Here is a 14,608-nt window from a genome sequence, read left to right as displayed (position 1 = left end):
TGGGCTTCCTGTATGTGTACCCCTCACTGGGACAAGACTCAGATTCCCTGCTGGCTGCAGTGACGCAGTTTCTGGGGTTTTACTGCTCTTTCTACTGGGGATATGTTATTCACAAGCATTTTTTTTCACAAGAAACTAGAAAGTTATTCACAAGCATAGAGCATGCAGTATCAGAGGTCCTTCCAACTCTCTATTCACCAACACCTTGTTTGGGTGCTTGATGCTAAAACTCTGGACAGCTATTCCATCCCCATATAGAAGCCTGTGTCTGGGTGTGCAAAGGTCACCTTTCCATTGCATTCTTTACTGCAACTGGTTTTGTATGGGGACTGGTCAAATCCTGATAAAATGTTTCCTCCTCCTAAATGGTTTACACAATAATACCCTATGGAAAGGGCATTTACAAAGAAACGGTCTCTTACCATTGTGGACCCTTGCCCTTTCCTGTCTCAACAAAATCTTAACCATCCCTGTGGTGTACATCCCTGTATTTAAGGATCCAACAGACAAATGACTGGAAATTGCCCCCCCCCCCCAACCAGCTATACAAGGATTTGATAAGAGCTCCTGAGTCTATCCTTTCAGACCCCTCCTTCCTCCAAGAACTGTAACTCTTGCCCATTGGCCTTATTTTTTAATGGGCTGGTCGGCAATGCCCACCTCATTTCTAGAACGGGACTCCTAATTAGGGATCGACCGATATCATTTTTTCGGTGCCGATACAATACCGATATTTCAGCCACCTCTCCTGCTGATAGCCGATATTATTTGCCGATATTTTGTACATTTAAACTTTTCAAAAAGAACACCAATTTTATGCACAAATCTGGTATAAACTGAACATGTTAATGCTTATTCAAATTAAACATTAAGGGCTTGTTCTTCACATGAAAACTGATGGGAGAAAAACACACAGATTTCAAAACTGACTCTGTCTGTAGTGCACCATGGTGTGATGAACGACGTCTAAAAGTAAACTGGGAAAAGTAAAGTGCTTGAAAAACAGTAGTTTCTTAAATGGCTTCCCAAAACATAGAAAAAGTATAACTGTTACTAGTGCATTGCACTGCACTGATTAAATTTAAATCACTACTGCAGTGCAAAAAGCTAGACAGTGGACAGGGCACACTGACAGTCACTACACTTTCTTCAATACTCCCAGTTAAGTAGAGCAATATTATAGTGCAAAAAGCATAACATTTCAGCATGTTCACCTGTTAAACGGGTTCTGTTTTTTTCATAAATTGCTGCCACTTCACTGAAAACATGCTCACTTGGTACAGATGAAGGAGGAGCAGAGAGGTATCTTCTAGCATGAGAGGCAAGTCTTTTGTAGCGTGACTCATTTTCTTTCCACCACTGAAGAGGATTACCACTTCTGTCAATTACTGGTTCCTTCAAATAGAGATGAAGTTCATCATCCAGGCTTATTGATGCACATTCAGAAGAATCCTCCGCATGAGGCCCCAATAACACGCTGAAGCTGGCATCAATTCGACGACGATGAAGATTCTCTTCTGCTTGTTTTTTTTTTTTTTTTGACGTTTGTTTTTGCAGCATCCTGCTCTTCCAGAATAGTAACATGCTCTTCCAAACTTGACCTTTCTGCAGGAACCTCCAGCAGCTCATGTCGATCTTCTGTCAGCCATTGTTTTGCCTTGGCCAATACATTATCAGAAGAGAAAGAATGATTCTTGTATTGAGGATCCAAAAGAAATGCCAACACAACATTTTTATTCTCTTCATGCTTCTCAAAACGTTTGGTGAGGCTGTCCCTCATGACCTGCCTGAATGTTTTAATGCCATGTGTGTTGGGTCCTTCATTCTCTTGAAGAAGCATCTCACCTCTAGTGTCACTTCCTCTATGGGGAGGTGGGTCTCAATGCCATTGGCTACAATGACCCACTGATCAGCAGTAGGACAACTATATCCTCCATGTTCGCCTGAATGGATGCTCAGCGCTCGCTTCTGTTCCAGCATTCTTTGCAGCATGTGAAGTGTTGAATTCCAACGTGTTGGAACAGCCTGAATTAGGCTGTTTTTTGGGTAGGCCAAGGTCTGCTTGAATGCACCTCAGTCGCTGCTTGGCGAGGACTGAATGGTGGAAATGGCCTGCGCACCACTTCAGCATGCCAATTATATCTATCAAAGCTCTCTGGCTTGACAGACCATCATTTACCCCAAGTTGCAGGGTGTGTGCCATGCAACTGAGGTCAGACACTTCAGCAAGCCTCATTCCTTTTTACCAAGTTTGTGCCGCTGTCATGAAGCACAAGCATCACTCGGTCTTTGTTTATTCCCCAGTCTTAAAGCATGCCTAGAAACGTTTCTCTAATGTACACCCCAGTGTGGGATCCTTGCATCACCTTTGTATTCAACACCAATAGCCCTTTTGTCCATCCGCTGTCAATGAAGTGGCATGTAAGACTCATTACTGACTCTGTTGGTCCTGACCAGCAGTCAGTCATAAACGAGAGTGAGTTGCCAGCATTCTCTGGTTGCAGCATAGCCTTTACTTTCTCAACTACCTTTTGGTGAATCTTTCCCAGCATTTTGGTTCGATAATACTTTTCACTCTTCAGTGGGTACCTTGGCTCAGCTATGAGCATCAACTGCTGAAATCCAGAGTCAGACACCATTGTAAATGGCTGGTTATCCGTAACCATCATTTCTGTGGTTGCTTTGTCCAGCCGTTGGGATCTTCCATCCAAATTTAGCCACTTAGCTTTTTTCTGAAACATATCTTTTTATTGTTTGGTGGGATTGTGGTATTTCACTTTGTGATTCAGTTTTTCTCTGTGCTTCATTATATAATTCAACATCATGAACTCTTGGATGGGCCCAAAGATTTGACGTATTTTTTTGGTTTCTGCAGTTGATCCAATGTTCACATTGTTTATGCATGTGCTGCACACTGCTGCTTTTCCTGGAGATGGATGAGACAAGAAATAGTCCCAGACCACACTTTTACTTTTTCTCTCTGCATCCATCTGCATTGGAATTTGAAAAAGTAAGGTTAAAAACGGCAGACACCCTTCTGTGGGTGGGCTTGCTGGCTGTCACCCTGTTGTGGGTGGGCTTGCTGGCGGGCACCCTGCTGTGGGTGGCTAGCTGGCCTGGCACCCTGCTGTGAGTGGCTTGCTGGCTGACACCCTGCTGTGGCTGGCCTGGCACCCTGCTGTAGGTGGCTTGCTGGCTGGCACCCTGCTGTGGTTGGCTGGATTGCTGGTACCCTGCTGTGGGTGGGCTTGCTGGCTGGTACCCTGATGTGGGTGGGTGGCTGCTGGCTGGCCTCAGTTGCCTGGCACATTACTGTGGGTGGGTGTATGGCTGCTGGCTGTCTGGCGTGGTCATCTGAATGCCGAGAAGAGGGAGGCCTGTCAGACTCAGAACGTTAGGCCCCGTGCACCCCTGCGCACTGGGTCTGCAGGCTTCTGGGCCCCAAAAAGATGGCCGGGGCCCGTGGAGACCAATATCGGTCTAGTTTGTGACCGATACCGATGTTTCGAAAAATGCTGATATCGGCCTGCAATAATAATCAGCCTTACCGATAATCGGTCGATCCCTACTCCTAATCATTCACGTGAGGCAGGCCATTTGGCTAAAATGCTGGTCCACAGAGGAGCAATATATTAGATGCTTGCTGTGCAGGTCCCTTGAGGTCAAACAGCTGTTCCGAGGCTCCCTTGACAACTTTATTAAGGAGGTCACTGGGGGAAAGAGTACCTTTCTGCTCAGAAAAGAGACGCTGAAGCTCGTTCACCATTCTCGATCCAAAAGGAGGCATACACCCCATTCTGGATCTGAAAGCACTCAATGCCTTATTTGCAAAGAAATTTCATATTGAATCCATGAGGTCAGCCATTGCCTCCTTCCAGATGGGAGACTTCCTGGCCTATTCAGATATCAAGAATGCCTACCAACATGTCCCCATCCTTCCATCCCATCAATGTTATCTGTGTTTTACTGTGGGCACGCAACACTACCAATTTGTTGCCCTTCCCTTCAGATTGTCCACTGCACCCTGGCTTTTCGCCAAGGTGCTTGTTCTGCTTTAGTCGCAGAGCATTCCTGTTGAGGGCATGGGCAGCTCAGTTCATACTGGACAAAATTCAAAGGACTGTTCAACTATTCAGACTCTGATGATGTGTCTGGATCCACAACCTCCAGAAATTGTCATAGAACCAATCCATTGCCTGGATTATCTGGGCCTTATATTGAATAAAGTCCAGTAAAAGGTTTTTCTTCTGATGGATGAGCTTCTGAGTCTCTGCGCCCACATTTGGACCCTAAGGTCCAGGAGCTCTGTCTCTCTGGACCTAATGGTAGCTACCTTCAATGCAGTAGAGTATGCCCAATTCCACTCCACACATTTGCAGCTCAACGTTCTTGTGGCGTGGGACAAGAAAGAGCACTCTCCGGACTAGCCTGCTCACCTGTCTCCCAAGGCCAGACTAATTCTGGCCTGGGGGCTCATGAATCAAGTGCTGGAGGGGAAGTCCTTCCCTCCATAGGTCTGGAAGATCCTCTCGATGGATGCCAGCCTGATGGGCTGAGAAGGAGCTGTGGACTCGGTCAGTCCAGGGGACTGGGACACTGGGGGAGACTCACCTCCTGATTAATATACTGGAGCTGAGAGATCTGTTTGTCCTTTCATCATTGGACTCACAGCTATGGGGTCATCAGATTTGAATCCAGACAATGCCAAGGTAGTGGCATACATAAACTATCAGGTAGGAACCAGAAGCCTTAGGCAGCAAAGAGCAGCAGATCAGATTTTTATCCTGGACGTTCCTGCCTTTTCACCAAATTTCAGTGGTGAACAATCATCAGATGGACTTCCTCAGCTAACAATGTCTAGACTCCAGAGAATAGTTTCTTCATTCAGTTGTGTTTCAAACCCCTTCCAAAAGGTAGGAAACACAGGATATGGGTCTCCTGGTGCCCAGGTTCACTTCAAACTAAGCAAGATCATCTAGAGGTACAGGAATCCTCTGGCAGTAGATGCCCTGGTGGCTCTGTGCAATCAGTTCAGCCTGAATTAAGCCTTCACTCCTCTTAGGCACCTTGTCTGCTTAGCAGGGTTGAGTTGAAGAGCATTTCAGTGATCCTCATTGCACCAAACTGGCCTGGGTGAACATGGTAGACTTCTGGCAGACTCTACCAAATTGTCCGAACCTTCTACCCAAGAACAGCTTTACTGTCCTTCATAGTCACTGGCTCTGACAGACTGGCTGAAGCCCAAGTCCTGATCGATAGGCAGTAGGGATGAGCTCAGGTGTGTTTGGACGCAAATCTGAACCCACCTGAGCTTTTCTGCCAGGAAGCTGTCAAAGCCGTCAGCCAATCTATAGGTGGCAGAAAGGCATGTATACAATAATCCTCCATGCCCAGACGTAGCCTGTTAAGGGGAAACATGTGGGAAGGAGAAGGGAGCTGTGACATAACGAGCATCCAGATTTGTTGGTGATCTCCATGCTGAAACATCCTCTCTCTACTGACTAATATTACTATCTTTGTTGTAAGTGCATATTTTAGCTTAAATATATACTTTATTACTGGGAACTTCCTGATGACGCATGTCTTGTGGGAAATGCATTGAGGCTAATTTTGTGCAACGCTGACATTATAGCCTGCCTCTGAACCACGCTCACATTGAGGATTGAACCGCACGTTGGCTCCCTGCACACAGAGTGGCCATGACAGGCCATTACTGGAATGCTGGACAGACTCAGTGCCGGTCTAAGGCACAATAGCATGCAAGTGCACAATTTTAAAACTTTATACAATAAAACTATATGGGGGTGGGGGTAAACGTGAGAGAATTATAACTCCACAGAGGCACCGTCCCAGAGAAATGCAAAATTCAAACTAAACTACAGTTTATTGTTTCTTTTGGTCCAGGCTGTGTAGATCTTGGTATCCTGGCCACACTTCTGACATTCTGTACCAGGATCTGCACACCGTGGACCAAAAGAAACAGTAAACTGTATTCTATTTCAGACTGTAATCTGTTCTTAAGGTTTCTATCCATGGATGGTGAATAAAGTTTTTCTACATTGTTTTAAAACTGTGGTTTAGATTAATTCAACCCCACCGAGGCACACAAAGTCCCACTCTACTTTATTTTTAGTTTGAATTTGTTATACAATAAAAATCATATGTAGAATCTTGCGCAATGATGGCTGTTTTGTTTTTTTTATGAGATTTTAAGAAGCCGCATTGGAGGAATTTGAGAATATAACTGTATCTGGTGGAACCGAGATACACTGGATGTTAAAGAAACACACACACACAGGTGTTTTTATTTCTGCTTTCTAGTAAGTGTTTAATTATTTGGAAGTTGGTGGTATATTACGGATCACGATAATATTTCTTATCGTACATCATGGGACACAGAGCCATAGTAGTTACTATGTGGGTTATAGGCCACCTTCAGGTGATGGACACTGGGCCGCCCTAAAATAAAAAGTGCACTCCCTATATAACCCCTCCCACTGGTGGGAGTACCTCAGTTTTTTCGCCAGTGTCTAAGGTGTTGGTCACGACTAAAGATGTGCTGTGCTGAGATCCACTGGAGCAATCCTTGCTGGGGCTAGCCATGCAGCCGGATCCATTCAAAGTGTCTTTTTGGCTGAATTGAATGGTACCCGGGCCTCATATCTGAAGAAACGAGGTCTTGCCTGTAACGCTTCTCTTTTAGAGAGCTGGACCCTGGGATCCAGTACTTTGTGGTATTAAGGCCATAAAGTTTTACTGGCGGAGGTGCTATTACAGGTCAAGGATTGTGGGTTTCCTCGAGGATCCCCAGCTCCTGAAGGTTTAACGTAACCCACAGTGAAGGGTGAAGATTGAGGCTGTTGGTTTACCACAGAAAACCCTGCGGCGGAAAAGGTAAGTGGAGTTTTCTAAGAAATTTTTAAAATTTTCTTATGAATGTCTCCTTTAATTTAGCAAATGCTGTCATGCCTATGTGTCACCACTGGGGGCTGTATTGAGCACTCACAGTCTCATGCTTCTCAGAGACCCCAGGCTGTGTCTTGAAAGCTGCAGATGCTTCTTCCTCCAGCCAAACAGCAGACCTCCGGTAAGTCTGGGGGGGTTCCCTCTCCCCACCAGACGTCCCCCTGTGTTGGTTTTCTTCCCCTCTTCAGTGAGGAAAGAGCGCTGAAGTTTAAAAAAAAAAAAAAAAAAAAAAAAAAAAAAAAGGCGCTAGCAGCTTCCAGACCCCCCCTCGCCATTTCTGCTTCCCTCCCTTGATTCCATAGGATCAGGAGCCCATGCGAGCGCGGGAAACAGCAATTTTTATAAAAGAGGGGAAGGGCAGTAGGTGACTCGGGGGGCGGGGCTTAGCGCAGCGTTGGCATCCTCCAACGTCCAGCGTGGGGAGGTATGTTTTTAAAAGGCACCATATGTGTTTGTTGCAAACTGCGGAGGGACACAAGAGCAAAGGTAAAACAGATGTTTTGTTTGCATATAAGACTTTGGTGACACGGGCATTTCTTTTACACATTTACTACTGCATCAGGCTGAGTATTAATAGCAGTGACAGAGCTAGACTATTGCTCAAGCAGTGGATGCATTCCTTCTGATAGTACCTCTGCTTTGTGCATCAGGCTATGCTCAGAAGGGGGGTGAAAAACACTTCAAAAAGGGCTCTAGAAAGACTTTTACAAGTCACACGGAAGCCTAGATCCATCCCAGTAAAGATGGCATCCTCTCCCCTGAGAGTAATATGGCTGGTCAGAGTGAGCCATCAGGAGGGGCAAGTGTTGCAGCTGTTCTTAAACACTGCAGCCCCTGCATATATTACTAAGGTTTTTTCTTCAACCATTTTAAGTTTGAAGCAAAAAGATTGATGCTTAATCGCATCCCAGAGTGGGACTAAGCGTAACAGGTCCCCGTCCATTGGTCAGGACCCGCTTACTGAGGAACATAGAGCAATGCCGCGTACACACAAGCTGACTTATTGACCGTACTGGTCCGACGGACTTTTCAAATGAACGGACTCACGCACACATGACCGGACTTTCCAGGAGAATAGGTCTGACGGACTTCTGACGGATTTTGAACATGATGAAGTACGACGGGACTAGAAAAGGTAGTCAATCTCGCCGCTTTTATCGGCGTGATTTACACCTTGCGGGCCCCGTCGCAGGGCATACCAGGCCCTCAGGTCTGGTATGGACTTTAAGGGGAAACCCCTAAGCCGAAAAAAATGGCGTGGGGGTCCCCCAAAATCCATACCAGACCCTTATCCGAGCACGCAGCCCGGCCAGTCAGGAAAGGGGGTGGGGACGAGCGAGCACCCCCCCGAACCGTACCAGGCCGCATGCCCTCAACATGGGGGGGTGCTTTGGGGAAGGGGGCGCCCTGCGGCCCCCCCACCCCAAAGCACCTTGTCCCCATGTTGATGAGGACAAGGGCCTCTTCCCGACAACCCTGGCCTTTGGTTGTCGGGGTCTGCGGGTGGGGGGCTTATCGGAATCCGAGATCCCGGCCCCCCCACCCTATGTGAATGAGTATGGGGTACATCGGACCCCTACCCATTCACCTGGGAAAAAAGTGTCAATAAAAAAACACACTACACAGGTTTTTAAAGTAATTTATTAGGCAGCTCCGGGGGGTCTTCTTCCGACTTCTCTGCTCTCTCCGGCCTCTTCTCCCGATGTCCAGTTCTTCTGTTGGGCTCCTCCGCTATGTTCTGCTCTTTTGCTGCTCTCTTGCTAGCGGTGGCCCGATCTTCTCCATCGTCTTCTTCCCTCTTCTCTTCTTCCGATGTTGACACAACGCTCTCCCCCGCTGTAATGCTGTGTTCACGGTGCGCAATGATTTATATAGGCATGGGGCGTGGTCACCAGCATGCCCTGGGACTGTGACATCATAAGGGGCGGGGTCACCGGGTGACATCACCCGGTGACCACGCCCCATGCCTATATAAATCGTTGCGCACCGTGAACACAGCATTACAGCGGGAGAGAGCGTCGTGTCAACATCGGAAGAAGAGAAGAGGGAAGAAGACGATGGAGAAGACCGGGCCACCGCTAGCAAGAGAGCGGCAAAAGAGCAGAAGATAACGGAGGAGCCCGGCAGAAGAACCGGAGAGCGGGAGAAGAACCGGACATTGGGAGAAGAGGCCGGAGAGAGGGAGAAGAACCGGACACCGGGAGAAGAGGCCGGAGAGAACAGAGAAGTCGGAAGAAGACCCCCGCAGCTGCCTAATAAAATTACTTTAAAAACCTGTGTAGTGTATTTTTTTATTGACACTTTTTTCCCCAGGTGAATGGGTAGGGGTACGTTGTCCGGTATGTATGACCACCATACTCATTCACATAGGGCGGGGGGCCGGGAGCTGGGGGCCACCTTATTAAAGGGGGCTCCTGGATTCCGATAAGCCCCCCGCCCGCAGACCCCGACAACCAACGGCCAGGGTTGTCACAAGAGGCCCTTGTCATCAACATGGGGACAAGGTGCTTTGGGGTGGGGGGGCCGCAGGGTGCCCCCCTTCCCCAAAGCACCCGCCCCCCATGTTGAGGGCATGCGGGCTGGTACGGTTCAGGAGGGGGCGCTCACTCGTCCCCTTTCCTGACCGGCTTGCGTGCTCGGATAAGGGTCTGGTATGGATTTTGGGGGGACCTCCGCGCCGTTTTCTCGGCATAGGGGGTTCCCCTTAAAATCCATACCAGACCTAAGGGACATTGTTGCCTCCCTCTCGCGCTCGCTGCAATAGGAAAATATGTTTTTCCTATTGCAGTGAGCGCGAGATGCATAGTACCCTGTTGCCGAGAACCAGTGCGATAGGATTGCGCTGGAAACATTCTCGCGGGCAGGTGCTATAGCTGCCCTTGAGTTGTATTTGGTCCGTCAGACCAGCATACAGACGAACGGGCTTACTGATAGGAACTGGGTCCGGCGGAAAGATTTGAAACATGTTTCAAATCTAAAGGCCGTTGGATTTTCGACCGAAAAGGTCTGTCAGAAGTCCGATGAAGCCCACACACGGTCGGATTGTCTGATGGATTCGGTCCGTCGGACCAGTCCGGTCGAAAAGTCCGCTCGTGTGTACAGGGCACAAGAGATGCCGAATTTCTTTTAAAGGACCAGGAAGAGGCTAATGTCTCCTCTTCTGAAGAACCTGATACGGAAGTGTCAGGTTCGCAGGAAAGGTTGTTAGTACAGTCTCTCACTGAATTGGTCCGCTCCACATTTTTACTGCCAGTATCGCAGTCAGTGGATGAGCCCACTTCTGATTTGGGTTCACTAAAGCCTCCCCACGCCAGTTTCCACACACAGAGCGGAGCTTTCATATTAGACGAGCGGTATTGCCTTAGTGCCGGGCGAGGGCACTTCCTAATGTAAGCAGCCATTTTTGTTTTTAATCATTTTAATAAATGGGATTACACTATTTTGGACTTTCTTGTATCCTTCTATATATTGCCTGACATTCTACTGGGGGAGAGGAAGAGGTTACCCACAAGGCTTATCCACATCATGGTAGCAAGCCATTTCTTGCTAAAAGCTATAATTGACCTCCTTTTAATTAAAAAGGTCAACATCTTTTGGTAAGCGGACATCCACTTACAGAGCACATAGGGTGTGTTATGCAGCTGGTGAAGGTCGTTTATTCGCACAGAGGAAGACTCACCTATATTCACTATATTCATCTTGTGTTATTCTGATACAGCGGAAGATTAATGCATATTGATGTGCACCATTTTTAATTGCATGTGGATTTTATTTTAGTATTTTTTCAGCATTAGAATTTTCTTATTGTTTTTCACAAAGATAATATTGTGCTATTTATGCAGAGATTGGATGGTAGTCATTCTCTTGTAATATGCAAGTTTGATACATATATTTTTATTTTATAATTTTTTTTTGTGTATGGTACACTGCAGTGTTCACATTCAGTTTGTTTGAGCATAAATATCTAGATGCTATTTAGCCCACTGTATATATAGTTTCAGCGCTCCCCACCACATATACTCTTCCACTTACACTAGAAATCCTATCTAGTTCGGGGGTTAGCAGCTCACAATTTATTTAGTCACACATATCCAATTTTTTTGGCGCGAGGTTACACTTATTTTTATAACAATACTAGCCTCCTAACTTAGACAATCTTCTCTTAATAGATCAATCGGTAGCCCGCTTAAACCAAACTTTGGTCACCGCAGTCAGCTACCTGGAATACCTAGGTTGGATTCTCAACCTGGAGAAATCCTCATTAAAACCATTAAGGCGATTGCAGTACTTGGGGATGATCATAGATACAGCTCAGAAGAGTGTTTTTTTCCCCCGGGAAAGGAGCAGTTCCATAAGGGAAATGATTCAGTTAGTCAAAACAAAGAAGAATCATTCCTTATGCAGTTTCTTTCAAGACTGCTGCAAAACAGTATCTTGTCAACTTGGAACAAAAGGGTCCAAGCTCTGGACTTTCCAATGCATTTATCCCCCGATGTGCGTCAGAGTCTCAATTGGTGGTTGGGCCTTCTGGGCTGAGGAGCAGTCCTGGAAGAAGCATCTGTCCAAAGGAAATGGTACAAATCAGAGATGACCTTGCCCATCAATATTCTAGAGATTTGGGGCAGTATGCCTGGCCCTCGAGGCCTGGACAACCCAGACTACGGATTTGTCCTGTCAGGATCCAATCTGACAATGCCACAGCTGTGGCCTATATCAATCAACAAGGGGGCACGAGAAGTCGTGCGGCCCAGAAAGAGGTAAATCATATTCTATCTTGGACAGAAAACAACATTCCTTGCCTATCAGCAATTTTTCATTCCAGGGATAGAGAATTGACAGGCGGACTACTTGAGTCGCCAACAATTGTTCCCGGGAGAATGGTCCCTTCACCCCGACATCTTTCTGTCAATATGTCAAAGATGGGGAATTACGGATGTGGATCTGTTTGCGTCCAGGTTCAACAACAAGATCGACAACTTTGTGTCAAGGACAAGGGATCCGATGGCATACGGAACAGATGCCTTGGTTTTTCCGTTGGATCAGTTTTTCACTGATCTATGCGTTCCCTCCTGTTCTGCTGCTTCCGCGCCTTCACGCAGGATCAAGCAAGAAGGGATGGAGGTGATTCTTGTGGCCCCAGCGTGGCCCAGGAGATCTTGGTTTTCCGAGATCATAAAGATGGTGGTAGGGGGCCCTTGGACCCTACCACTATGGCCAGACCTTCTCTCGCAAGGTCCGGTATTCCATCCTACCTTACAAACACTAAAATTAGTGGTTTGGCTATTGGGACCCACATTCTGAAAGATCGTGGACTGTTAGCTTCAGTAGTTTCTACTTGGTTAATGCTGGGAAATATGTCATAGGTAGGATCCTTGAATTCCCACAGATAGGATTAGGAATGAAGCTGGCCCTGAGTACTATCAAAGGCCAGATGTCTTTTTTCAACAACCACTTGCTTCACTCTCTCTGGTTCGTAACTTTGTTCAGGGGGTAACGCGGATTAATTCAGTTTGGTCACCCCTGAACCCTTGGGACTTAATTTTAGTCCTGTCAGCTTACAGAAACAGCCAATACGAGATATTCCCTTGGTCCTCTTGACAGGGGAAAAATAATTTTCCTGGTTTCCATATCTTCTGCAAGAAGAATATCAGAGTGGGCTGCTCTTTCTTGTAAAGAGCCATGTTGGTTTATTCATAAGGATGAGGTTGTATTGCGGCCTCATCCTGAATTCCTACTGAAGGTAGTATCGGGTTTTCATTTAAACCAGGATATTGTTTTGCCTTCATTTCATTTGCCTCGTTTCTGTGGAAGAAAGGTCACTACATTCTCTTGATGTGGTGAGGGTGGTCAAGGTCTATTGAAAGTAACCACTCAGATTCATAAAACAGATGTTTTGTTTGTGTTGCCAGACGGTCCTAACGGAGGACAGGCAGCGTCGAAATCTACCATCTCTAAATGGATTTGTCAAGTGATTGTTCAAGCTTATGGTTTAAAGAGGGAAAATTCCTCCTTTTCATATTAAAGCGCACTTCACCAGGGCTGTTAGTGCTTCTTGGGCAGTCCATCACCAAGCCTCCATGGCTCAGATCTGCAAGGCCGCAACTTGGTCTTCAGTCCATACATTTACCAGATTGTATCATAAAAGATCATGAGGATATCGCCTTTCATCGCAGTGTACTGCAGGCTGCAGTATGAGTCCTCTAGTCTCTTGGTGCCCTACTTTTGTTGGGTCTCCTTCCCTTCTGTTGGCATTGCTATGGGACATCCCACATAGTAACTACTATGGCTCTGTGTCCCGTGATGTACGATAAGAAAATAGGATTATTACAGTTTACCTGTAAAATCTTTTTCTTTGCAGTACATCACGGGACACAGAGGTCCCTCCCTTCTTTGGTATTGCTAGTTTTGTATTGCTTTGCTACAAAACTGAGGTACTCCCACCAATGGGAGGGGTTATATAAGGAGTGCACTTTTTAATTTAGGGCGTGCCAGTGTCCATCACCTTAAGGTGGCCTATAACCCACATAGTAACTATTATGGCTCTGTGTCCCGTGATGTACTTCAAAGAAAAGGATTTTACAGGTAAGCTGTTATAAAAATCCTATTTTCTGGATGCACAATTGATTCAAGCACAGTGGATAATTTTATGAACACAATTGATTGGACATTTAGAAACACATTACTTTTCAAAATTGTTTTTGTTTTCTTATTTTTCCAATATGTTTTTTCGGTTTACATGAATTTTGTGTTTTTTTTTACGGGTTTAACCACTTTAAGACCAGCCTCGTTTTGGATTTTAGGTGTTTACAAGTTTAAAACAGATTTTTTTGCTAGAAAATTACTTAGAACCCCCAAACATTATATATTGTTTTTTTTCTAACACCCTAGAGAATACAATAGCGGTCATTGCAATACTTTTTTTTGCACCGTATTTGCGCAGCGGTCTTCTAAGCGCACTTTTTTTGGAAAAAATTCACTTTTTTGAAAAAAAAAATAAGACAACAGTAAAGTTAGCCCAATTTTTTTTATATTGTGAAATATAATGTTACGCCAAGTAAATTGATACCCATCATGTCACGCTTCAAAATTGCGCCCGCTCGTGGAATAGCGTCAAACTTTTACCCTTAAAAATCTCCATAGGCGACGTTTAAAAAATTCTACAGATTGCATGTTTTGCGTTACAGAGGAGGTCTAGGGCTAGAATTATTGCTCTCACTCTACCGGTCGCGGCGATATCTCACATGTGTGGTTTGACCACCGTTTTCATATGCGGGCGCTACTCACGTATGCGTTCGCTTCTGCGCGCGAGCTCGTCGGGACAGGGCGCTTAAAAAAAATTTTTTTTTTTTTTTATTATTTATTTTACTTTATTTTATTTATATTTTCACTGTTTTTTTTAAAAAAAAAAATTTGGATCACTTTTATTCCTATTACAAGGAATGTAAACATCCCTTGTAATAGAAAAAAGCATGACAGGTCCTCTTAAATATGAGATCTGGGGTCAAAAAGTCCTCAGATCTCATATTTAGACTAAAATGCAAAAAAAAAAAAAAAAAAAAAAAGTCGTTTAAAAAAATGACACAAAAAAAATTGTGCCTTTAAGAGAAGTGGGCGGAGCCATCGTAATGACGTTGCTCCGGCC

General features: G+C 45.6%; 1 pseudogene; it reads right to left on the bottom strand.

Moving 5' to 3' along the window:
- Positions 1-1,135: 1,135 nt before the first annotated feature.
- Positions 1,136-2,741, bottom strand: LOC141106951 (zinc finger BED domain-containing protein 4-like; annotated as a pseudogene).
- Positions 2,742-14,608: the final 11,867 nt, after the last annotated feature.

This window comes from Aquarana catesbeiana, linkage group LG01 (genome assembly GCF_042186555.1).
Source record: "Aquarana catesbeiana isolate 2022-GZ linkage group LG01, ASM4218655v1, whole genome shotgun sequence".
In the NCBI taxonomy this organism is placed as follows: Eukaryota; Metazoa; Chordata; class Amphibia; order Anura; family Ranidae; genus Aquarana; species Aquarana catesbeiana.
Note: the sequence above shows the minus strand (reverse complement) of the source record. Positions and strands in the feature narration are given on the sequence as shown.